The sequence below is a fragment of the Sturnira hondurensis genome, unplaced genomic scaffold (assembly GCF_014824575.4).
Source record: "Sturnira hondurensis isolate 20B ecotype Veracruz unplaced genomic scaffold, ASM1482457v3 Scaffold0021795, whole genome shotgun sequence".
Taxonomy (NCBI): Eukaryota; Metazoa; Chordata; class Mammalia; order Chiroptera; family Phyllostomidae; genus Sturnira; species Sturnira hondurensis.
Genome location: NW_028094426.1, coordinates 11,168,396 through 11,193,682, shown reverse-complemented (window position 1 = coordinate 11,193,682; position 25,287 = coordinate 11,168,396). Strand labels below are relative to the sequence as shown.

Here is a 25,287-nt window from a genome sequence, read left to right as displayed (position 1 = left end):
CTGCATTATTTCAGATGTTTTTTCCTTAAAGGCTGACTTACTACCATTGCTTCTGCCCAGGCCCTTCCCACCGTGCAGTGTTAAAACTTATTAGCACCTCCACCAAAGGGTAGTCAGTATCAATGAAACGAAATCAGGCAATTCAACTAGAAAGAGATCTCATGGGGACAAAAGCAAGAACTATGAGCTTTCATGACATTTGCAAATTATCTAAGGATTTCATATTCGCTATTAGTCTCCTAAGGCCTACAACTAAGACTCCTAACTACAACAAATGTAATATGGCAGCAAACATCGTTTTATTTACACCAGATATAAAAGAAAAAAGAGGAAAGAGGGCAATTGACATAAACAGGAAACCCACATTTCTAAGAATAAAGATCTCACCTTCTTTATCTCACTAACTAGGTGGGTCAGTCCCTAATCTACAAATACATAACATTCCAAAAAGTTAAATCTTAAATTAACACTTGGAATTCCAAACGCATTCTCCATGTGACCCAATGGAATAAATGGGGACTGCAACCGCAGGCCAGTCTGAAACTACCAACTTACTACAGGATAAACAGTCTTGCCCCAGGCCTGTCTGAGCTATAAACCCAAGAAGCCACCTTGAATCTTAAGTCCTCTTTGGACTAAAAGCCTGACAACTTTAAGACACATGACCAAGGGAGGTGGAGGCAAGGAAAAATTACCAGGTTGCATCTGGGTCATTACTGTGGCAGCCTGACAGCTGGAAAGAGACTCAGCTGGGAGAGGTGAAGACAGAGGACACCACAGGGAGGAAGATGGTGTGTGATGCAGGGTGTCTACTTTGTTCCTAAGGAAAGGTGCTGAGTTCAGTGGACAGAACTGGATGGACTCTTGGAACATTAGAAAGACCATTATAGAGCTCAAAAATGTTAACTGTGTAGAAAAGCAAACTTTGCCACCCCAAAGTGTGTTTCTCTGGCAAGGGAAATATCGTCAGCTGAAAACAGTCAAGGTCCAAAAGTCTTGGGAAGAATCTTTGACCTTCCTCCTAACTGCCAAAAAAAAATTAGATAAAGGATGTGCTCCCGGAAGAGAGCTATCACCACTGGTACCTAGTTTAATATAAACTAGTGTGAGACAGGGAAAACCTACCAAGACCCATTTGATCAAAGTCCTCTGGGTGTCCCCTTGTCTCTGTATGGCCTAGCGAACATTTCCTACCGAACATTAATGTTCATTTTCCTGCCAATTTCCTTCCTTCCCTTTTAGGTTCCAAACCTCTTCCTCCTCTCCTTAGTCCAGAATGACATATATACCTGATTCTGCTTGTCTTTGGTTTGGAATCTTTCTCATTTTCTTGTATGTATGTGGTTGCCTTGTTTTTTTCCTCCTGTTAAACTGCCTCATATAAGGGTGGAAGAAATTCTTCTCCTTCCTCATAATTACATATATAACTATTTGCACCCAATATAACTACTAAAATAATAACATGTTTCTCTCACTTTCTATGAATAACCATTATATACTAATTGTAGAAAGACACAATTTCAAAATCTTGGTAAAAATACTTTATCAATAAGTTAAACTCTTACCAAGAATTTCCTAGAACCATAGAATTTCCTCAAGTTAAAAAAAAAAAACACCTTGGAAATCATGTAGCCCCAACACCCTCATTTTGCAAATGAGATTACAAAGGCATGGAAAATCAAGTGGCTTCTAGAACGCACTCCAGCCGCTCAGACACAGAAATCACCCGGTGCCCACGGGGAACAGTACTTCCTATGCCTCTTCTAAAACTTCAGTTTCTCTTCTTTGAGGAACCTTTAATTTCTCTATACTGGTGTTTTCTATGAGAGTTAAACTTTGTTCCCAGCCAGAAAGGTTGTTTATCTGAGAGAAGGTATAATAGCCTCATCCCAAGCACCTCCCTTTGAACTCTGAGGACTCTGCTGGAATTCACTTCACTTCCAGGAGAGACCATTTTCCTCTCCTCTGAGGAAGGACGTCCTTGGCCCTGACCATCAGGCTTTTTGCTCTCATTGCCTCCAAGCAAGTGGAAGACAAAACCGCAAGAGAGCAGTAAGCTTCCTGCAAATGTTGAACTCACTTAACTTACTGACCAACTGGTTAATAGCTCATCTCCACATTTCGAGTTCACCCCAGCTAAACTTCTGGAAATTCTAACCACGGGCTTTTAAAAGAGACTTGATCCCCCCCTGCATATACACTTAAAAACCTCATTAGACAAGAGAGAATGTTTTTTAAACTCTTACAGGGTTCTCTACATAGCCTTGCATGCCAGAGGATATAAACTCTTATATTGAACAACAGCCTCCGTACGTAACCCGGGTGACAAAATGATAAACCGCTGACAAGAGTATAGTAATGGCATCCTACCACTGAGATTTTAAGTAGCAATAACTGAGAAAGGATGTTACTATTAAACTAAGTGTGTGCCTTTCTTCCACATTCCAGGAAAAGGGCTTTAAAAGATGGCTGACGCTCAGAGTAGCTGGATGAGGACAATCATCTCCTTCCTTGCATCCCCTGGGCCCGTTGGTCTCATATCGCAAGAGACCCTAAAAGGGAGAAGAATATTTTGGCAATAAATACCTTGGTGTTAGACTCGGTGTCAGCTAAGATCAGCTTTTCAGCTGCTCTGAATATTTGGAGAAATTGTCTGACCACTATTAGCCTGAGTTTCCTCAATTGTCAACGGGTGATGATAATGGTGCCCTTGTACAAGAATTACATGATTCAGGGTTATGCGTTAGAGTCTGACAAAGTGACTACAAGTAAGTGCTCAATAAATGTTAGCTAGTATTATATTTTAAATTTGATTAAACAGAATGTTTCTGAGCATTTCCCAAAACTAGTAGTATCAATTAAAATTAACTTGTTATTATCATCACCCAGAAGTAAAACCATGGAGAGGGGTCATAGTGGTGGGTGGGGAGGCTGTAAATGGGAGAAGCAATCTTTCTCTTCTCCAGCAGAACTCCTGTCTTCGGGCCACAGAGCTTGATGCAATGCATTCATGTGCACACTGTTTCTTTTTTCTAAACGGTGGAGGGGCACCAAAACACACATGACCATGAAGGGGAGGCAAGTCAGAAGTGGAGTTTCATGTTAGTTAGCTTGTCCTGAGTTAAAGCATGAAGACACCATCATCACTCTCTTCACAGAGCACCTGATACACTCGACACTTCAGGTATCAGCGGGGGACAGCTTCTCATTTGAGACATGTGCCCAGCTTCCCAACTTCTCAGCTCACATGGAAATGGGGAACGCAAAGGACTGTCTAGTCCAGGTGCAAATCGAGTCTCAGCTCTGCTGGCTTCCACCTGCCTGTCCATCACAGACATGTCCCTCCGCAGTAAATTCCTCCAAACTTCTGCTTGCAGAGCCTGTGGTCTCTTGTACAATATCCCTGCAGGGGCCTGCCTCCTTAGCAGCACCCTCAACTTTCTGTACTAACCTTTGCCACTCCTCTGACTTCCTGTCTCCTCTGATCCTGGCTCCTCGGGCCTCCTGTTCCTACTTATCCCCAAGCCCTTCTGATACGAATTCTCTTCCTCCGAGCTCATTATTGCTGCTTTCCTTGAACACACAGATTCATTTAAAGTCCTCCCTAACCAAATGAAAATGTTTTTATTTCCCTATGAAAAGATCCAAATAGATATCTACAGTGAAAGATAGCACCAGCAGGCTCACAGAGGTCTCTCATTATGTTTTCCATTATTCTTGGGGTTATTACATTTTATAATAGTCATCTCCCATGAACTCTCTGTAGAGAATCACCTTTTTTTTTTTGGCAGGGGAAAGGGTGGAATGGTCACTTCCCATTGGTGCAAGGCAGTGATTTTATTAAATACATTGTTGGAAACTTGGACCTAGAGAAGGTGCCAGCTCCTGTTGTTCAAGCTGATAAAATAAAATGAGAACCATTCTTAGGACCCAAGTCAGTGCTGAAAGAAGGACATGAGTTGGGCACTTTGCTCTGAGCAGGACTAAAGATGAAATAAGGACCCAGAGACTGGGGCCAAGGATGAAAGCTGGAGCAAAGCCAGAGGTCAGTACCAGAGCAGGAGTGACAAGGCTGGAGCTTTGCCCCAGAGACAGAACATCAGCTCCAAAAGGACACAGGGGTAAAGCCCAGGCCCCACATCAGGGAAAGGAGAAGGTGGCTCAGGGGAGCCCCCTGTGTGGTCCTTACCTATTGCATCCTAAGTCACCATAACAGCAGCTATAAAAAAACGAGTATGGAGAGCATAAAGGGATCCATGGAGTCTGTTCATGACGAAAGGGTTAACATTCCATCTCCTGTGCAAGAGTCAAATGAACCACAAGATTGTACCATGAATAGTATACTGCACTTGGTTTCTTATTAGGTCACCTATAATTTTCCTACAATTGAGTTACCCATAACAATACCACCCTTTATTAGCTTTGTCATTTTATAAACAGCTTTACGAGGTAGAAATCTTCAACTCAAATGTAAAGATGAGGAAACTGAACCTTAAAGACACTAAGGGATTTGCCCAAGTCTACAGAACTGGTGTCAGAGTTGCACTTGGAACATGCATTGTGATTCCATTGCAGTGCCTCTGCCAATAAGCCTCAGCTGCCTACCACAACTGAAGGCGGAGTCTCTCACTTCCTAAAGGAGATCCATTGGCCTAGGCCCCATGAAGGTCATGTCCCAGAGTGAGCCACCACTGGCGTTTTCAGTGCTTGGGAATGTCCCAGAAATTGCAGGGGTGGACTCCTTGGAATTCTATTTTTATGAGACATAAAGGAGCCACTTGGGGGAGAATTTAGCACAAGGAAAGAAGGGATCAGGTACAGTCAATCCATTAACAAAACTATAGAAGCCACGAGGATGACTCTCACTAAAACCTCATCCCAGCTTGATTGGCAGATCCTCAGGGAATGAGGAAGAAGAAGATGTAAGTAAATACTGAAAAGCTGTTTCATTAAAACCTTTAAAGAAATTACGTCATGAACATCCAGCTTTGGTGTAGGTGAATAACATGATGGGGAAAAAGACTCTTCCTCCCAGATACTTCATCACAGACCACGATGAAGCTTTAGCATCGAGAAGACTCCAGTGCGCTTGAGGCAGGTGCTTAGCGGGGAACTGCACCAGCCAGAGGGAGTCTGAGGTCTCAACAGGAGAAGCCTGTAGGGTCTGAAAGAGGCCGTGGTGCGCGGTAGATGCCATGGAATCAATGGAAGCAGCAGCCATGCGAATAAAACAAGAGGAAATGAGAGTGGTACCAAGGAAAAAGCAGAAACCCCACAAAAATGGCAGCCATTCCCAGCCAATATGGCAGCAGAGCTGTTGTGAACTTCCTGTGACACACCTTCCTGAGGAGTCTCCAAGCCACATCAGGCCATAACAACAATATGAGGTACTGTGGTCCTAAATGGGCGGGAGGAAGCGAGCGCCCACATGATTTGACTTCTCACTGGTATTACCCATGCACAAAGTCGTAAGTCCTGGGGGAGTCAGCGTTACACGTAATATTCCTAACTGCATTTGCCACGTCTGTAATTCAAACTACTCCCAAAGTGGACCTGAATATTCTGGATAAAGTTATAAAACTGACTCATCTTTAGTCCTCCATAAAATTTCAGGGCACACTCATTCTCCAACCAAAAATGCTTGGTACCCTCCCTCCTTCCCAAACAGAATGCACTGAGGGCCTTGCCAAATGTGGTTCTGTTTTTCTCACACTCTCTTTTGGCCTCTGTGTTCGTATTTGAATCCTCTCCTCACCAATTACCAAAGGACTCCAGTTACTTAGCCCCAGAAGCCCTCCTCACTGACCACCGCAGGCTGGATACACCCCTTCTGACCTCAGGTTCCTCCACGGTTTAGCCCCTTATTGGAATAGTGTGTCCCAATGGGGCTCTTCAAAACTGTCTCAGCCTCTGAGTATTGTACCAGCATACAGTCAGTAAGCTCCCCTTCACCATCGGATTCTTGAGGAAGTAGAAATGAAAAGGGGCAGAGTTTTAATTCCTTTGAAATCTATGTCTTCAATTCCTCAATGAACGTGGAAAAAAGATAAAGCAAAGGAAAGGAGAGTAGTTTACACAGACACATGTTCCTAAGTAAGGACCACCTCTGTTTCTATGGCGATGGGCCAGCGGATGCTTCTGCAGCAGCAGGTCCATTTTAGTGAGTCTGCAAAGGAAGCTTTCTCCTAAGTGAGACACTGAGCTAGGATGAGCTAAGACCAGAACACACTATCATCCCTTAGCAAATTCCATTATTGTGACACAGGCCCCCTCCCCAAACCAAGAGGTCACAAAGATTTGGTGACATCCAGGAAAATAAAATATTTTTACATCAACTACAGCCCCAGCAAGACATTCCTCTAAAACAGCCCGACAGAGATATCATTTCTCTCACGAAGTTGTCCAAGACAATTGAGTAATCAGAAAAAATGAGGCTAAAAATAAATAAGGTTAGCCATGGAGTGAGAAGATATAACTCAGCAAAATGCTGGCAAGTGCTTCTCTACTCGCCAAGCCTCAGAATACACAAATGCCCTTTTCTGTTCAGCCATGACAAGCTAATTCAGGTTTTGTCCTCCCAGGAGGTGATCACTGAGTCCAGATGGACACTAAGCCACCTTGTCTTGCTGGGCACAGAAGCCAGACTGCACTGCAGGTATGTGCTCCATTTCTCCACTGCCAGCTAGCCTGGCCAGGAGCAGAGCTGCCCCATGCCTGGAGCCAGCTCCTGGGATGGCTGGGTAAGGCCACGGAGCCCCAGAGTTCCTTAGGCCATTCTGATGTTTCTGGACTTAAAGAAGCAATCAACACTGAGCTCTGCTCCTCAGAATTCAAAATGACTGTAGGTACATAACTGTGACATGATCAGAACCAAGAGAATAAAGTTAACAGAAACAAGTGCCACTTAGTACAAAGAAGCTGAGCAAATATGTATTGAACAGAGAAAAAAAATCAAGGAACACGGAGTGGTTAATTAGCTGAGCTGGTGCTGTAACAAGTTAAAAGAAGGTAAAGTGGACATAAGAAGCTGGTTGTCATCATTAAAACATGGGTTAGATCTTTTCAAAACAAAGAAATCAGGTAGGTGCAGTGGCAAAAAAAAAGAAAAGGCTTTACACTGAGAATTGGATTTGACCTAGCTATGCACTTCCACTATTCCCCAGCACAAACTCTCTGCACCTCAGTTTTCCCACCTATAAAATGAATGTAACAATGCATAACTTAGTAGGTTACTATAAGAATTTAATGACATAATTCATACAAAGTATTGTACAGTACATGGCAAAGAGTAAAAATTCAATAAATGTTAGCTAATGATGGAATGTCTATTTCTAATATTGCCAAGACAAACGGAAATGTAGAAATACTTGGGACACAAGACATGCTTTAAATGTTGTAACACATGTCCTTTTCTGAAAACTTGACCAGCTACAGACCCATAGAGCTAACGACTAGAATCTCAGACTTTGAGTCCCTTCCCCCAGTCCATGAGGCTCTGACTAAGAAATCAGCCAGACTAGACTCCTGGGCTATCTTTTTCTTTATATTCACTTTGTTAGTGGAGGAAATAGGGCCAAAGGGGAGCATAATTGTGACCACAGGGCACAGGCACAGATCAATTGCAGCTGGGCTTGAAAATGACCAGACAAGCCCTCCCCCAATTCAGAAAAGCTTTTAAGGACAATTTGAAATTGAAATGCCCATTAACCTTGAAAGCAGGCAATTAGTAATGCAAAAATTAAGTCACTTTATAAAGAAAAAAAGATTAACTTATTTTTAAAAACCTTTGTGTGATAAACAGGATTTCTACCCCAGTCTAGTCTCTTCCTTTTGGTCAGCTACACCTTCCCATCCATCACTCCACCACTCGATTGGCCATTTCCCTGCAGGCTTGGAAGCACGGACATTCAGAAAGACCTTAAAGTCCACCCAGTGCAAACTTTTCATTCTAAGAGAAGAGAAATTGAGACCTGAATAAACTAAGGTGTTTTCCCAAGATATAAATGTAGCAGCAAAATTGGTACAAGTAGACCCTAGTTTTCCCAATTACCTGTCATACCTGCTCTGTTCACTCGCTCCTCAAAGACTATTATGACAAGGCATATGATGTCTTTACTTTGATTTAGACAGCAAGCATCTTGAAGGAGGATAAAGCATCCAGCTTTTGTATTTCTCACGGATATAAACAGATGATTAAAATATGTATCAACTGTACCTTCCTAAAGTGACAGTGAAAAGTAGAGAAACAAGTTCCCATTTGGGCAAGGACTAAGGATAGGTTTATTCTGCTTCATTCACCTTAGATACAATTGTGCTAATAATTTTGAAAAAGCCCTATGGTTCTCAGAATATGGATAGGACTTGTCTAGCAATTTTCAAGTAATCCCAGAATCATGCAGGCAGGGAGAAATCTATATATTTTGAGTAAGGTAACAAACAATTGGTCTCCATTCCACAGAGGATTAAAAGATTAAATAAACTGAAACAAGAGTTTCGCCACACAGAGGTAATGTCTTTATTTAATGGGTATAAAGCTCTAAAAAAAAAGTGACTTGGTGTGATCTTTATTCTTAGAAATCTTACAAAATAATGCTGTCCCCCTTGACTGGTTTAGCTGTTCTCCCCATGCCCTCCTGCAATCCTCTTTATCCTTTGCTACTTGCTGCTACTTTATAACAATGATATTCTAGCCATGCTTAACTCCGTATCATCACTATATCTCCCACCTCTAATAACGTTCCTATTTCTGTTTGTGAAAAGTCTCTTTATTGACTCAAATGCATCCAACTCATCTTTTAAGTCACAGCTGTGATTCAGAAGGTCTGGGGTGGAGCTCAATATTTTACATTTCTAACAAGTTCCCTGAAACATTGGTGCTACAATCAACTACACCCAACCTTCACCTGGGGTGTCTCCCTGTATTCTTAGGTGTGACTTTATGACTTGGGGTGTATGTCTAATTACTAAGGTGTGTCTGTGACCTGCAATTTTCCTTCACAGTACACATGTTGACTGTAACCCGCTATGTCTACCTAATAACCCACGTTATTCCTAACTCATCCCCTTTCCTCAGTAACCTCTCTCCTAAAATGTTTTAAATGTTTTTTGGGTGTTGATTGTAAAGTGAGGTATGATTACAATATTATGAAAAAGAATAAGTGATGTCATTTATTGATTCAGCTTTTTAAAAGTATCAATTTTAAGACTATACTTTCAGGGATCATTTCTACAGTTCGTTACTAAAAAAGTATCAATTTTGCAATATGGTTTGCATCATACCAGGAATGCAAAGACACGAAATCTCATTTGGAGATTGATATCTTGGTCTCACAATGTGCTAGGTGGTTGACTTTGGGAAAAGCGTTCCATCTGTTTGGGTCAGTTTTTTCCCTTACAAAGTGAGGATAACAATGTCCACCTCACGGTGCAGTGCGAGATTAAAACAGAACTACGTATGTGAATGTACAACATACTCCAAAATACACTGTAAAACATTTGATGTGCTCACGATTATCTGTGCAGGCCCCCCTCATAAACTGTAAACTGCCTTAACATAAGAATGATCACATTATCTCTTCTACCTAAACTAAGAGTTCAGCATAGTTCTTTACACTTTATGGAATTTAAGTTCTCATTCATTAAATGTCTTATTGTTTTATTTCCATCCTTGGACAAGGAGTATATCCTAGAACATTTCAACAGGAAAAAACTGAACTAGAAGGATATTAGGATATACCCTCGAGTAAAATTACTATTTGTAAGTTGATCATTCCAAGATTAAGGTCTTCCTTGAATTTAACCAGGTGCTTCATTTCTGGCCCCTTTCTTCCATTGACCACAGAACATCCCCACGATCACTGGTACTCAACAAATATTCACTGAATGACTAAATTGAAATTAGGGTTTCACATTGGTTACAACCAAGAAAGTCCTGACAGATTTGGGAACTGGAGCCAGAATCTGTAACCTTTCGTTCCTTCATGAACCATTTCACCACCTTGGGTCAGGGCAGCCACCCTACCACATCCCCGGGAAGCTGTCTGAGGCCTTTATACTACGCCTTAGAAGCACCTGTGATTTTTACACCTGTGGCTATGCAAGTAATAGACTCTAATTAGCCCTTCCCACTCTGGGCCCCCCACACAGAGCCGAAAACTAAATAAGACCAAATACATTCCGCCTCTGAGGGTGGCAGAGGTGAGTGACGTGTTGTGAGAGTGGGAGAGGAATTTCAGGCTCTCACCATTGTTCACCCTGCCTCTTTCGCTCTAGTATTACACTGTGCTTACACTTCTAGAGAATGTCAGTCAATCCAGCATCAAACCCACTTAGGCTGAGGCAAAGCCACTGTGAGGCTGAGTCCAAATGCTTTCAGATCATAGGGCACCTGAGAGATTGCTAAACCTTGATCTCAGGGTAGAACCCCAGAGCATCCCCTGCCCATTGCTGCTTCTCCAGGTGCTGTTCCTGCTGCTGGCACAGGCAAGATTAACAAGAAGGTTATATTTAAACTTCCAAGAGGCGCTGCTGTGCCATTATGGGTCTATTTAAAATCCTCCGGGCAGCTGCAGTACATAATAACAAATCAGCAGGAGGGAGGGAGGAAAAGGAGGAGAAGGGAGAGAGGAGGCGAGGTGGTCAGGAGCATCCCAGATTATTTCTGTGAAACACTGACTGTCAAAAGATGGCAGGGGGTACAGGCAAGTTAAAGATGCCCCCATGGTGAGAATGCATCAGGAGAACATGCTAAAGCAGAGATAGGGAAGGAAATTAGGGTCCTAATACAAAAATCTGGCAGACCTGAGAACTTCCTGCTTGCCTGGAGATGTCACCTCCAGAATACACTACTTCTCCCAGGGGACCCTACTGAACAATACAAGCCATTTATTCAATGTTGATGAAAGATCAGCACCATAATATAAAGAGTTCTGATAATAGGAACACAAAGTAGCTTCCTCAAACCAGCCAATGAATGCCATTTTGCTCTTCAATTTAATCTCGAATACTTCACCCAGTAGAAAGTTCCAGTCCTGATCCCTTAAAGAACGTTCCCTTTTGCAACAGCTTTAGGACCAAATGACTTACCTACAGTGGTCTCAATTTGACCTTGAAGACCCACCCCACTTTCTACTGCCTTTTTACCCTCTACTCGCCTTCTCCCATCAAAGTCTCGTGGGTACAAGGGAATATTTACAATACTCACTGAGCACAATAACATACATTTTATCCCAGCCCTAATTTCAGCATGGTATTTGTTAACCTTAGTGTGATTCACATTATTCAATCATCTGATCATTTTTATTACTCTTTATTAAAGTTGCTTCAATGTTACTAATCTTTGTCCTGATTTTTCTTCATGTAAAAGTTTATTTATTTAAATCTCCACGAATTGTCTAAACTGTCACTCTCTGTCCACTCCTGGGGCTTCCGTATGCCATAAACATCTCTGGTGTCACAAGCACAGAAATCATAAGACGAAGCCAACATGGAATTCCTGGGCATCACATTCTTCATTTAAAAACATAAACAGTCATTACCAAATTAACTGTGCTTCTATGAACAATCAAACTGAATGTCACAGGTTCAAGAAACATTTACCATAAACATTAAGTCATAAGATTTATGAGCCTACAATGATTCGATAAACCAGCCAAAAGGCAAAAATTCACTCCATATTGCATAGACAAATTGTAAATGGCTTGTTATATTCTGATATAAATATGTAATTAAATAATGTAAGATGGTAAGGTATATATAGGTATATAAAATATATCTCAAGATAATATTCTAGTAGACCAGCAAATGTTAACAGTTTATACAAAATAAGAATGCATTCCTCTAGGAGCTTTATCTTCTTTTTCTTTTGTTTCTGGTTGAAAGCCTAAAATAAGTGGGAGATTTATAACACTATTCATGTCTGTCCTGGCCGTGGCTCGGCTGGTTGGAGCATCATTCTGTACATCAAAAGGTTGTGGACTCGATTCCCTGTCAGGCACGTGTGGCAGGCAACCGATCGATGTTTTATTTCTCTTTCTCTCTCTCCCCACACGCCTGTCTCTCTCTCTCTTTCTCACTCTCTCTCCCTCTAAAATCAATAAACATATCCACAGGTAAGGGTTTAGGGAAAAACCTACCTTTCCTTACTAAAGTAACAATCGGCAAACAATCTGTAATAGACCAAAACCTGCCATACAACATATACTTATTGAGAGCAAGTATGGATACAGAATTAAGTTCTACATAAAAAGTATAGTCAATATTTATTAAGCACATGTGGAACACATTGTGCAAATATTAGCTACATACACAGACTGTATAAACACTGCCATAATATGTTTAGAACATAATCTGTGACCCATATAGGAAAACTCTATAAAAATCTATAAACAATTTGTTATCTAGTATCTGTGTCCTTTCTCCTTTTCATTCCCATACCTTTTCTTATAAACATGGGGAGCTCCAAAGACTTCCACGAGAGAAAACGAGAAAGTAAGAGAATATCACCAGGAGGTGCTGTACAACAAGGTCCAACCTCTCAAATAACTAAAGGAACAAAGAACTCGGTGACAACATGCCATATGGAAACAAATGGTCTTGGCCAAATGAAAACGACCTTTTCAATGAACACAGCACAGATCCTCTATACTCCAAAGAGTTCCATCTGGGTGAGATGATCAATGAGGAAATCAGACACAACAATTTCAGGGGGTCAGACAGGTAAAACATTGACAGAACAAAAGAAACACAGCCCTGTTAGCAAGCTGTTCCTCATTCGGCCTCCATCTGAAACCTGTACTGACCACTCTGCCCATTATTGGAATTTCTGTACTCATTATCTTACTTGTCACCTACCTTTTGTTGGAGTAAACCTTTTAGTTCAGTCCCTGGAAGCAGCCCTGAGTTCTGCTCAGGAGCACGGCTGAGACGAGACCTGTTACCTACATGTGCTGACTGTGCTGAGTGAGCATAGAGAGGGCTCACTTGGCTCTGTTTCATATACTGCTGTCCACCCTTCCATTTGCTTGAGCCATCTATTCACTAATACCTACTAGGTGCGTCCTGAGTCCTTCTTATGCTGGGTGCTCAGGGGAAGAAAAAAGAAGAGATGATGCTGGCCTGAAGGAGCTTGAAGTCTTGCTGAAGAAACAAACATGTAAACAAAGAATAATGCTTGAAATCAAAACCATAAAGATGGATGCAGGGGGAAAAAAACCTGCTACTTGAAAGTACCTACCAGAATAACAGACAATTCACAAAAGCAAAATAAAAAATCAAGTGGCTAGTAAGCACATTTTAAAAATTTCAACCTCACTAATAAATCGACTAAAAGGAAGTTTAAACAATGACATTTTACCTTCTTAAATATGCAAAAAATGTTTCTCTTCATTGCAGAGGTCAGAGCAATGCATATTCTCATATATACACACGTATATGAGGACACGTACTAGTCCTTTCTAGTATATGTCCATATATACAAGTATGTGTCTAGTATGTGTCCACATATACGAGGACACGTACTAGCCAAAATTTCTGGAGATCAATTTGATAATATATATCCAAAGCCAAAAAGATGTTGACATTATTTGACCAAGTAAATCTAGTTCTACAAATTTATACTAAAGAAACAATTAAGGACAGACAAAAAATTTTATCTGCAAGGATGTCCATTATTATATTATTTGTAAAATCCTTCAATTTGAAAATAATGTAAAATGCTGAAAAATAGGGACTTAAATTGCAGAATTTCATGTAGTCATTTAGAAATGATGTAGGAGAATGTTTTTGAGAAGAAAGAATGATCATTCACTTTAATAAATAGAAAAGACTGGGTACAAAACAATATGCATAGTGGGACCTCATTTTTATTTTACATAACACACACTGAGAGGTGTTTATAGTGCTATCATCTGGGGAGATGATGTTCACTTTAATTTTTCCCCTCCCTTCCAATTTTTCACTGCTGCGTGTATTGCTTTTGTAATAAAAAATAATTAAAGTTATACTTAATTTCAGAAGAAAATAAACTACACACCTCCTGCTAGGCACTGGACTGGGTGAGTTCTGTGCATACACCATCTCTGATTTTCACACAACTGGTGACTGGCAGAGCTGAGATTAGAAATGTATTCCAAAACCACGTTCCCCTCCCCCCCGGCCCCCCCCTGGCTAGTCCATAACACTTGTTCTCTAAAATTAGACTTTTTAAAATCAATTTTATTATGATGTTAGAAAAAGTTTTTCATATAAACCAAACCAAAACATTTCTTAAATGAATACAAAAACAAAAACAAAAACAAAATTTGGGGGATTGTGAACAAATCCAAAAAATTTTTTTTTAAGTTTCTTGCACTTCCTATCTGAGTACACAGCAAAGCATCCAAAAACCTATGATGAGAGAGGAAGCAGTAGGGACAGTGGGGAGCCAAAAATGAAGACACACTCATGCGGGAACAACAATTCACCCAGGATAACCCACAACCGAGCCTCCACTGATAGAGAAAGTAAACCTGCAGTTGTGCCTGTCCCAAGCAGTCATTCATGCCTTCTGTTTCTGTGTAAAGCACATTGCATGGAATGACATTGCACTCGATATGAACTGTCATGTCACTAAGTGCTATATTCATTATTTACCCATTTTCATCTTTCTCTGAACCTGCCGAATTATATCCTTTTTGCCAGAACATGCATTCCTGGGCTGCCAAGTATGAACCTGTCAAACTTTTGCCTCTTCTTTCTAATCTCACTGTATCTTGTGGTTTCTTCAGATTCTTTTTGTTAGTGAGATATTATACTTAGATAAGACATCTTAAATGCTGCTTTAATCCTCAATAGCCTGTTCTGTCCAACCTATACTGTGTATTACCTAGATTTTATTAAATTGATTTTCACTCTCTGCTCTTCTTACATTCCTGGTAAATTAGTGCTTTGTTAGTATTTGACACTGTTATTCCTAAAAATCTTGCTTTGATATATTCTTGTGACTTTCAGGCTCTCCACAATCCTTTAAGGTTTCCTACAATCTACTCCACCTATATTTTAGTCCTTTCTCTTCAATCCTTCAATACAAATTCAAAGAAAGCCATCTGAACTCCTCCTTCTTGAAAATGATTATGCTTCCTACTTGGTCATGCCGGTCCTTCCACCCAGATGGGTCTCCTCTTTGTCTTTGTCCTTAGCCAGGGAAACCGATGGAATTCAAACACCACCTCCTTCAGAGTGCTTTCTCTGATCACACTAATTAAAACTTGCCTCTGCATTCACATATAACACTTAGTTTTATAGCGCCTGCAGTGTTTCTCATAGAGATTTACATATGTACTCTCAGCTATTTCTTATCTCCTCCAATAAAGTCTAAACTCCATGAGGTCTTATAGAGTGTCTTGAAGCAATAATGCCTTGCACATAATAGGCACTAAATATTTTTAAATGAATAAACAAATGAAGCCAACCGTGGTTCTCTAAGATACTGTAATAAGAGCAAGAGCTCATGTGCACAGTGGTATCTCAATCCACAAATACGTCACTGTATGAGCCTAGAGTTCATGGATCTATAGGGCATTAAGACTCCCCCCTCCATTCACGCCACCACCACCCTGGCCTTGCTTCTTGGCTTTTCAGTCCCTTCTGGTTTGGATTTAATTTTCTCTATATACATTTTATTCAGGAGCCAACTTACCTCATTTTTTTATTATTTATTTAGTACTTTGTGTTTGGGAAGAGGAAACATATATTTGTTAGTTATTCTTCTGTGAGGCAGATCAATGTTGCATCTTTATTTTACAATTAAGAAACTGAAGCCCAGAAAGACCCAATGACTCACAGAGGATCAAAGACAATGTCAATGTTAAATCCTACAGCTATTTAGCTTCTTGCCCACACATTTAGCCACCTCTCCACATTCCCCACCAGAAACCAGGGCTCATGGATCAGCATAAAATGACCCCATAACAAACAAGATTATATCTAGAAAAGCCTGAAGGTAAAAATTCCAAATGGTTATCCTAAAATAAAAGATTGGTGTATTTATTTTCTTCTGTAAAAATAATATTCTTCAATGCTAACTACAGAACAAGAGGAAAAAAGGTGCTTGAATCCCCAATGTAAGGTGTTTGCTTCTCTAAGAAACAATAAGCATGCAGGTTATTATCATATGTTATTAAAGATCTAAAAATATTCAGTTCCAACTCTAATTTGAGCAATATAGCCTGTCATTTAAATGTACTAAAAATGCCTTGCAAACTATAATACTTCATACAAATATAAGGTCTAGCACTGTTACTGTTTATTTTCCTGCAAACCCTATGAGATTGCTTAAGCTTCCTGACCTTCTGTCCTGAAATTCTGCTTGGTATTAATGAATAGGGCACCAGTTACTTCACATTTCTAGGGCTGTTTTAGGAAGGGAGGCAGATGGATTGGAGGTTTCTCTGGAGTTCTTCTGCACTCATGTTCGATGGCTGTGTGACTGGTGTGCTCTAATTCTCCAACTGAAACATTTCAGGTCAGCAAGTGGTCGTTGCGTGGACAACAGCATGAATTGCTTTACCCCACTTCTAACGAGAGGCCCTCGAAGAATTCAAGTCGCTTTTCTGCATTTGTTCACATTCCACTTCATGTGATACCCTCCCACTCCCTCCCACCTCCCCTCAGCTCCTCCCTGCCCACAGTTACCTTGTCTGCCCTCTTCCAGCCTCAGCAAGTAAGCCTCACTAGGCCAGGATGGAATCTCACCACAGCAAAATTTGCCTCAATTTCAATCAGCAACAGAGAGGGGGAAAAAATGTCCAACTGTCTAAATTAAGCTGCCTGATTACGGAAATTAATCTTGTCATTTAGAGGCCCTGTTCTGCGGAACAGGGCCTTTGATTAGCCTCCTTGTTTCAGAATATTACAAGCAGACATTTATTAAGCAGAAGGCCTTTTTTTTTTGTAGTCAGGCAAGTCAAAGGGAAAGTAAAGATGCCAAGAGACTCCTGAAAAAAAGGGCACCAAGTCGAGGACCTTCAGCCCCCTTCCACACCCACGTTCTTCCAGAGAAAGACTGTCCAGGAATCGGGGCTTCAGCCAGTTCACCCAGCTGTGGATAGCCCCTCTGACGGAAGTTTAAGGAGCAGAAAGATAATGTATAATCTTTTACCCTGTAAGTATCGCAATAAGCCTCTTGACCTAGTGAGACAAATAATGACTATGGATGACTTTCTACACTGTAGAGTTAAAAATCAAATGTGTAGAGAACTTGCTACGTTTATAGGGCCATACACTGCATCAGCTCTTAACTACGTTAGTGTCTAAATTGAGAAAGTCACGAAATTATACGTGTCCTTTGGGGGTGGCGGGAGCTCAGGGGCCACTCTGTCCTCCCACCAGTGTGCATCGGCATTTTTCATCTTTGAAGGTATGCTATCTGGGAGAGGGCAATTTGCTTAGTAGACTGTGTTCCAGATCTGAGATCTGAGCTGGGCTGACTTTGGGTTTGGTAACAGGAAGGAGTGAGAATTGACCTGCTCCCAATTTCCACAATGTTCTGGCAGAAGGGCTTTTTCCCGTGCTCCAAAAGAAGCACAGTATGGAGCAGTGGGGCAGTTCAGTGCCGAAGCCCCAGATTTCACTAGACTGACTTAAGAATTCCTAAGCCCTAGAATCAGTGACTAGCTGCCATCCATTAGTAGATAAAATGGTGCTGGGAGACAACCACTCACTGACCAAAAACAGAACAAACAACAGCTTGACAAGAGTCTTTCTTTTTTAGCTGGATCCTAATTTCTCCTGAGAACAAGAACTATAATCCAAGTAATGATCGATGACCTAGGAGATGTATATAAATTAAAATTACGGACAGATCAGAAATGCAGAAAAATAACTCTAGAACAGGATTTCTGAACCTTGGTCCTACTAGCATTTGGGGCAAGATAATCCATTCATTCCTTTGGGGGCCATCCTATGCACTGTGGGATGCTGAGCAGTATGCCCAACTTCTGCCCACAAGATTCCAGTAGCACTCCCTACCCCAACTTGTAACAACCCAAAATGTCACCAGATGTTTCCAAATGTCACCTGGACACAGTCACCCTCCACTTAGAACCACTGCTCTTGAATAATACCAGTCTCAGAAAAACAGATTTCCTAACTTTCCCAAATAAGCTCATTACGTCCTTCAAGTCGAACACACAGGGTGATGTGGTAGAACGACTATGAGGTTTCGAGGCCGAGAGGCCTATGACCAAGCCCCAGCCACCACATGCTAGCGTGTGGCCATAACTGAGGCATTTCACGTCTCTGAACTTTAGTGTCCTCTATTGTAAAAATGAGAACGATAATAATTTCACTGCAGAGCTTTTGTAAGAATTAAAACATCTGGTTATATAGGAGCTATTTTAAAAATAGTGACATTTATTATTACTCAAAATCCTAAAATCCTAATCTAAGAGGGAACCACATGATAAACATACAGAAAAAGCTCATAAGGGAAAGCCACCTTCCCTGGTCACCATGAAGGTCTATTTAACCGGATTTAAGGAGGGAGAGGAAGAGAGAAATAAGCAAGGCCCCCTAGAAGATGGGCTCCTCAGAGGCAGGGATCAGTTATTTCCAGTCACACTACGGGAATGCTGAACCAGTGAGTAAATCTACCGGTTTGTGCCCCCACCTCCACCACCCCCTCTTCACTGAGCACTCAGAGTACAACATAAAGCCCTCCAACTCCTTCTCTGCACACTTAGAATACACTCCAGGCATCTTAGGCTGCTCCGTGGAGCCCAGCCTACCTCCCTGACCTCATCCGCTGACCCTCCTCCCCTTGGCTCCCCTCCAGCCAGAAGGTCTTCTCACTCTTTTCTCAACTGCCAAACTCATTCCCACTTCAGGGTTTCTCTGTTCATTGTTCTCAACCTAGAGAGCCCCCCATTCCTTCTCTGCCCTCAGGTCTTTGCCCAAATGCCATCTCTCCAAAGAGACCTTCTTTACCCATCTTCTCCAAATGAATCCCTCCCATCTTCCATTATTCTTTATCCTCCACCGTGTTTTACTTTCTTCATACTATTTAACGTGGTCATAAATTATACTTTTGTGTTACCTATCTTCTGTCTGCCCCCCTCATCAAAGCAGAATCCCTGCTTTCATGAAACTCAATTTTCTGTCTTGTCCAGTCAGTAGCACCAAGTTACTCAGTACATATTTGTTGAATAAATGCAGTTGAATGAAAATGGTCATTCTAAGGGATTTTCTTACTGGAACGTGGAGCCTGCATACTTTTCCAGCAACCTGCCTCCCTTTATACTGGCCCTTGAGAAGTGAAAACATCTATGTATGTCTTTATCCCATTCTGGACTATAAGAACTTGAAAGGCAAATTCTGTGTCTTTCTTAAAAGTTTGTATTTTCCTAATGCTTTGTACAGTGGCTGGCACACAGTAAATACTGGAAAATGTTGATTGCTCCTATCAGATGAATCAGAGGAACAAAACATAATACTCCTTTGCAACTCCTTCATTGCCCATATGGTACAAGAGGAGGGTCATGGAAAGCCCGTTTTCAAGTGTTGGAGAGGGTATGGGGAAAGGGGGACTCTAGTTCACTGTTGGTGGGATTGCAGACTGGTACAACCACTATGGAAAACAGTATGGAATTTTCTCAGAAAACTTAAAATGGACCTGCCTTTTGACCCAGCAATTCCACTGTTAGGAGTATATCCTAAGAACCCTGAAGCACCATTCCAAAAGAACCTATGCACCCCGATGTTCATAGCAGCACAAGTTATGATAGCCAAGAGTTGGAAGCAACTTAGATGCCCATCAGTCAATGACTGGATCAAAAAACTATGGTACATTTACACAATGGAATTCTATGCTGCAGAAAGGAAGAAGGAGCTCCTACCCTTTGCAACATCATGGATGGAACTGGAAAGCAGTATGCTGAGTGAAATAAGCAAGGCGGTGAAAGACAAATACCATATGATATTACCGTTAACAGGATTCTAAACAACAAAACAAACAAGCAAGCAAAATGTAACCAAAGACACTAAAATACAGAACATGCTGACAGGGTCCAGAGAGGAGAGGGGAGAGAATCACAGGGGAAAAGGGGAAGGACTCACATGAACAAGTATAAAGGACATAAGGACAATAACTAAGGTGGGGGGCGGAAATGGGAGGGAGGTGGGGAGCACTGTGGGGGGGGGCAGGGCTGGGAATACAAGACAGAAAACTGTACTTGAACGAGAATTAAATAAATAAATAAATAAATAAATCTACTCACACAAAAAAAGGGAAAAAAAAATAAGAAAGTCCATTTTCTCCTCCTTTCCAAAACCCCTAACAGGGGTGTCCAACCTTTTGGCATCTCTGGGCCACAGTGGAAGAAGAAGAGTTGTCTTGGGCCACACATTAAATACACAAACACTAATGAAAACAAAACAATCTCATCACATGTTAAGTAAATTTATGATTTTGCGTTGGGCCACACTCGGAGCCACCCTGGACCACATGAGGCCTGCAGGCTGTGAGTTGGACACCCCTGCTAGTAAAGCATCTCCACAAATAATAGTCCACCAATATGTAAGGAAGTCAGACTAACTGAATCGGATTAAGGTACAAGTGGACAACACATTAGCTACTTGTCACATTGAGTAGGGGAATTTATCAGATCCTGCAGTAAGTTTATCTAATCATTAGCCATTGCCACCTATGGTAACTAGCCAAGAACAGTGGCCTAACTTCAGTAAAGGACACTGGACATGTATAACGGGGAAAAGAGATAATGAGAAAGATGTCAAAGAAAATTAGAGCTGGCAGTATAAAAACCAAAGCCTCCTTGTTGCCTGATTCTCATTTAGCAAAGGATGGGCCCTATTTGCAGATGACCCAGTCTTGTAAAAAAATACGGCCAATATTGCCATAGAAACATCAAAAAAGGTTCTCCCTATGACTGTACAATGACATTCTAGACAATATTACTTTACCTGAGTGCTACAACAGATATTTTCCTTCATAAAATAGTATAAGCTGGGCTTACTTGTATCTGAAGCTGCAAGATCTTGGAAGTAACACACTAGCCTGATTCGAGGGCGGAGAGTGAACACTAAGACACTGAGACTCCTGATTTGGATTTGGGCAAGGAGGTCATCTTTGCCTGCAGTTAAGAAATAGGGAAAACGTCAAGGAAAATACCTGAATACAGAGTGGAGATGCTAAATCTGGGGTTCATGAATCTGGACCTCAAAGAGATCCATGAATTCCCTGAAACTGCATGCAGAATTTGGTGTGTGGGTTCTTTTCTGAATACATGGTACATAGCTTTCTCTAGATTCTTTAAAGACTCCATGAGCCATGGCCACTGTTTTATAGAAGTCTCAACAGAAACAAAGTAAGTATGTCCTGACTCTTAAGATACAATGGTGTTCCTAGCCAGGGTTAAGTTTTTTCAGTTAATCAATCTATCCAACCATAAAAATCAAATCAATAAATATTTGCTAAGCCCCAAACTGTGTGCAAGACCCTGCAGTGCCATTTCTAGGGGTCTGCCTAACAAAAGAAATTGCAAGAAAATTTATTAAATTGGGAATTAAATTCTTAGCAAAATGTTGACTGAAATAATTTCTGTGGCCAGGCATTTGTACTAAATTTTATTCGCCTATTATATTGCATTTCCCACTACTTGCTCTCCCCAATCTTTTATCTGTGCAAATCATTTTTTCCACTTTTTTTCTTATCTGATACTAAATCTATTTCAACTTTGAACATTTTCCATGAGCAAAATTCTGCTACAGTGCTTTATAGTCAACAAAAAAAGAAGAGTATAAAATCCAACAAATAAAAAGTACAAACAAAATAAAGAATTCCGTGTTTTTCTCTATTAAATTTGAGGCAGCTACAAGGGATTAAATCACAATGTCTAAAAGAAGTGGAAGTGAGAAAGAAAACTAAGAAAATGAATAGTAAGATAGATATGTTGGTCAGGGTGTCCACTGTAGACACCTGGTACTTAAAACCATGAAACCACCTGGTACTTAAAACCATGAAACCACCTGCATTAGACATGGAAAGATAATGGATTTGTCCTTAAAGTGACCACTATGAAGATCAGCAAAGGCATTTATTGAAGCATGATAAACTGGGATCCAGACTATAATGAGGTAAGCAATCGAGAAGTTTCAGGAAATTTTATGTAAAACGGGAAATCAAGAAAAGTAAAAACCAAGCAATAAAGCTATTTAGAGAATCACCCATTTGAATACTGAATATCAGAATTATGATATAAGGATAGAATAAGAGTCGGCAAAATGAGAACCAGATGGCAAAGCAAGAATGTGAGAATGCTTTAGTTCCCGAACATTACTATATTGCTGGGATTCTGGACATCAGGAGCTGGAAGCTGGGCGAGGACAAAAAGTTTGGTGGCAGCAGCAATGACAACCACAGTAGCAACAAAATAAGAGTAATAAAAACAGCTACAATTATTGAGCACCTATTATTTGCTGGTGCCTTACACATATATTCTTATTTCATTCTAATGATCCCCCTAACAAATGAAGAAACTGAAGGTCAGAAAGAATAAGGCACCTGCCAGAGGTCACATATAGAGCCAAGCCTGCTTACCACTAAAGTGCTAATTCATTCAATAAGGTGTACAGTAAAGGTAGTAAAGAATTTAGAATGCATTCCTTCTCTGAAGTGAGTACAGCCCAGTCAGTAAAGGTGTGTCTAATCTCACAAAACAGGTAATGACATTTTCTCAACATGTTTTCTGTTTTTTCTCAGCCTTGCTTTAGTTAAAGCTACACAGCCTCACCTTTGGGAATATTTGAAAATGACAAGGATGACAGTGTTTATGCTTCTGTGTGCATGTGTTCTAATGCACCACCAGTCGGTTGACTCAGAGTTGAAAATGATGGGATGTGTCACCTTTTCAGGATTCCCCAAAATGGTTCCTTTCAGACAAAATAGGAAACCTACCATGGATAAATAGTCATAAGGAAGGAGAAAGGAGAGATACAGAGCTGGGATCAAACATCTGAGTTTCTAGAGAACCTGAAAAGTGCTTGCCTCAAGTACAAAACTCTTTCAAAAGATGAGAGCAAATGACAGCTTTCCTCTTCTGCGCATCCCCTGGTGTGCACTAGCTCTCAGCCGGACGGGCCATAAAAAGAAAGAGTCAGGTCAGACCTCAAATGTTACATTTAGCCATTGGGGTTGGCTAAGGTAGCCAGCAAAAGAGAGAATTATTACAAGGCAAGTGCATTTCTAATATTATGCTTATTTTACATGTTCTGGAATTTGTGACCAATTTCACTGGGGCCACTAACAGTTACAAAACAGCCACAAGCCGTGGTTTCTAAGAAGAGAACTAATGAATTTCAGTAAGTAACCAGAGCCTCCCCCAAGTCACCAAATCTTTTCTCTACCATTACAGATATTCGAGGAAGGTTAAGTTCTCAACCTGTTTTTTCTCCCGTGATCAGTTTTCTCTCTGTGTTGCAGTACTGTTCAACAGAACTTTCGGTGATGACAGGAATGTTCTATATCTGTGCTGTCCAATGTGACAGCCACTAGCCACATGTGACTTTTGAGAACTTGAAATATGCCTCATACTACAAAGGAACCAAATTTTTAATTTTATTTCATTTTAACTAGCTGAAACTGACACAAACACGTGTGGCTAGGGACTACTGTATAGGTCTCTGTGCAAACTGAGAAGGCCTGGATTCTTATTGTTTAGTTCTTCCTGCCTCTGAACATTATTTTCAATTCTTCGTTAGCTTTTCGTCTCTTTGATTTTTTAAAATCTATCTTTAAATGTCAATCTTGTTTTTCTAAATCTTTTTACACTGTACATTTATCTTAGGTTAAAGCATATACACTTGCCCTTTAACAGGTCAAAACAGTCGACTATCAGAAGTCTCATGTGGCTCAGCTTCATGTAATGTATCTTCGGCTGCCTTAGTGTGACTGGTAACATGGCACAATGCTGTGCACAGCAGAACCATCTGTGGTTGAATGAATTAAAAAAAGGATGAATGAATAAACAAATGAACAAATACTGGTCGAATAAATGAGGGATAACATTAGGTGAGCAGCAAATATTTAAGCATTACTCAAGGTACTTTTCCTCAGATCAATGAGCAAATACAATGGTATTGATGTTAAACCACAAGGCCAAAAGCTCTCAAATAAAAAACACATGACAGGAATATGTTTCAGCACTGAATGTAATATTAGGAACTATTCAGAACAGAGAATAAATATACATAAAGAGGAACTTCTGACACCATAGGAACAAAACAAACAGTGAGTCCCCAGGGACTCACAAATTCCTTGAGCAAAAAATGATTTAAAATGAAGAGGGTGGGTTATTTATTGAGGAGGGAAATGAAGTAATTAGAAAAGAGAGATTTGGGTATATGTACTCAAGAAATGTAAAGATGTAGAAAAGATGTATTTACAACTTACTAATGGGCCTTTGAGAATGTTTCTGTGTAATATGAGAGCTGGAGAAGTTAAAAAAAAAAGGTCACCAGTTTTTGAAGTCAAACAAAACAAATTCTCACTGCAAACAAACCAGGCAGGTGGTGTTCATTAAAGCCCACTATCTTGGAAGTGGAAAGGTGGGTTACGACACTCATGTATTTTCTATCTCCTCTTCTAAAAACGTGCCTGTACACGTTATCATTTTCACTTCTGCTACTTGTATTCACTGGCTTCATCTGACATCATTCCTTGCACAATAATCTTTCCAGTAAAAGAACACAAACAAGTGATAATTGAAAATAGAAATCAACAGCCTATGTCAGGAGACCCAACACCCATACAAATACACATACAACCGCAGTTCTCCACGCATGAAATGATGCCTCAAACCCATGGCCAGAAGTGCACATACTGGAGAGGCATTTGCAGAGTGAGTAAGAATCACCCATGGTCTTTCATCTAGTTACAATTTGTGATGATCAGCACACATAGCCAAATCATATGAAGGAAAAAACCACCATATGTTCTTAACATATGAGCTTTCTGGTCCCTAAAGGGTCAGATGCTGCAAGCTTAGTCCTACAGAAAATGGGAAAAACTTGGTACAAGGAGCTGACACCTATATTTGACAAGGCTATACAATGAATCCCAGAAAAATGGATGCATATGGAAATGATAACTGATACACAGTAAAACCAATTTTCCTCTCCATCCTACTGGAAAATGCACCAAAAAATTAAGGTTTAGAGTTTCTACCAGTGTCTTAGAGTAGGTTCCTATTTTTTTCCATATCCCCCTACCTAATAAGGGATCAGAAAGATAGATTC

The 25,287-nt window shown here is 40.6% G+C and overlaps 1 protein-coding gene and 1 pseudogene across 1 annotated transcript in view; one reads left to right on the top strand and one right to left on the bottom strand.

Moving 5' to 3' along the window:
- GRIN2B (glutamate ionotropic receptor NMDA type subunit 2B) overlaps nucleotides 1-25,287 on the bottom strand; it is a 282,849-nt gene that overhangs the window by 206,777 nt on the left and 50,785 nt on the right. The gene's annotated exons all lie outside the window — the stretch shown is intronic.
- On the top strand, nucleotides 9,202-9,326 carry LOC118978505 (uncharacterized; annotated as a pseudogene).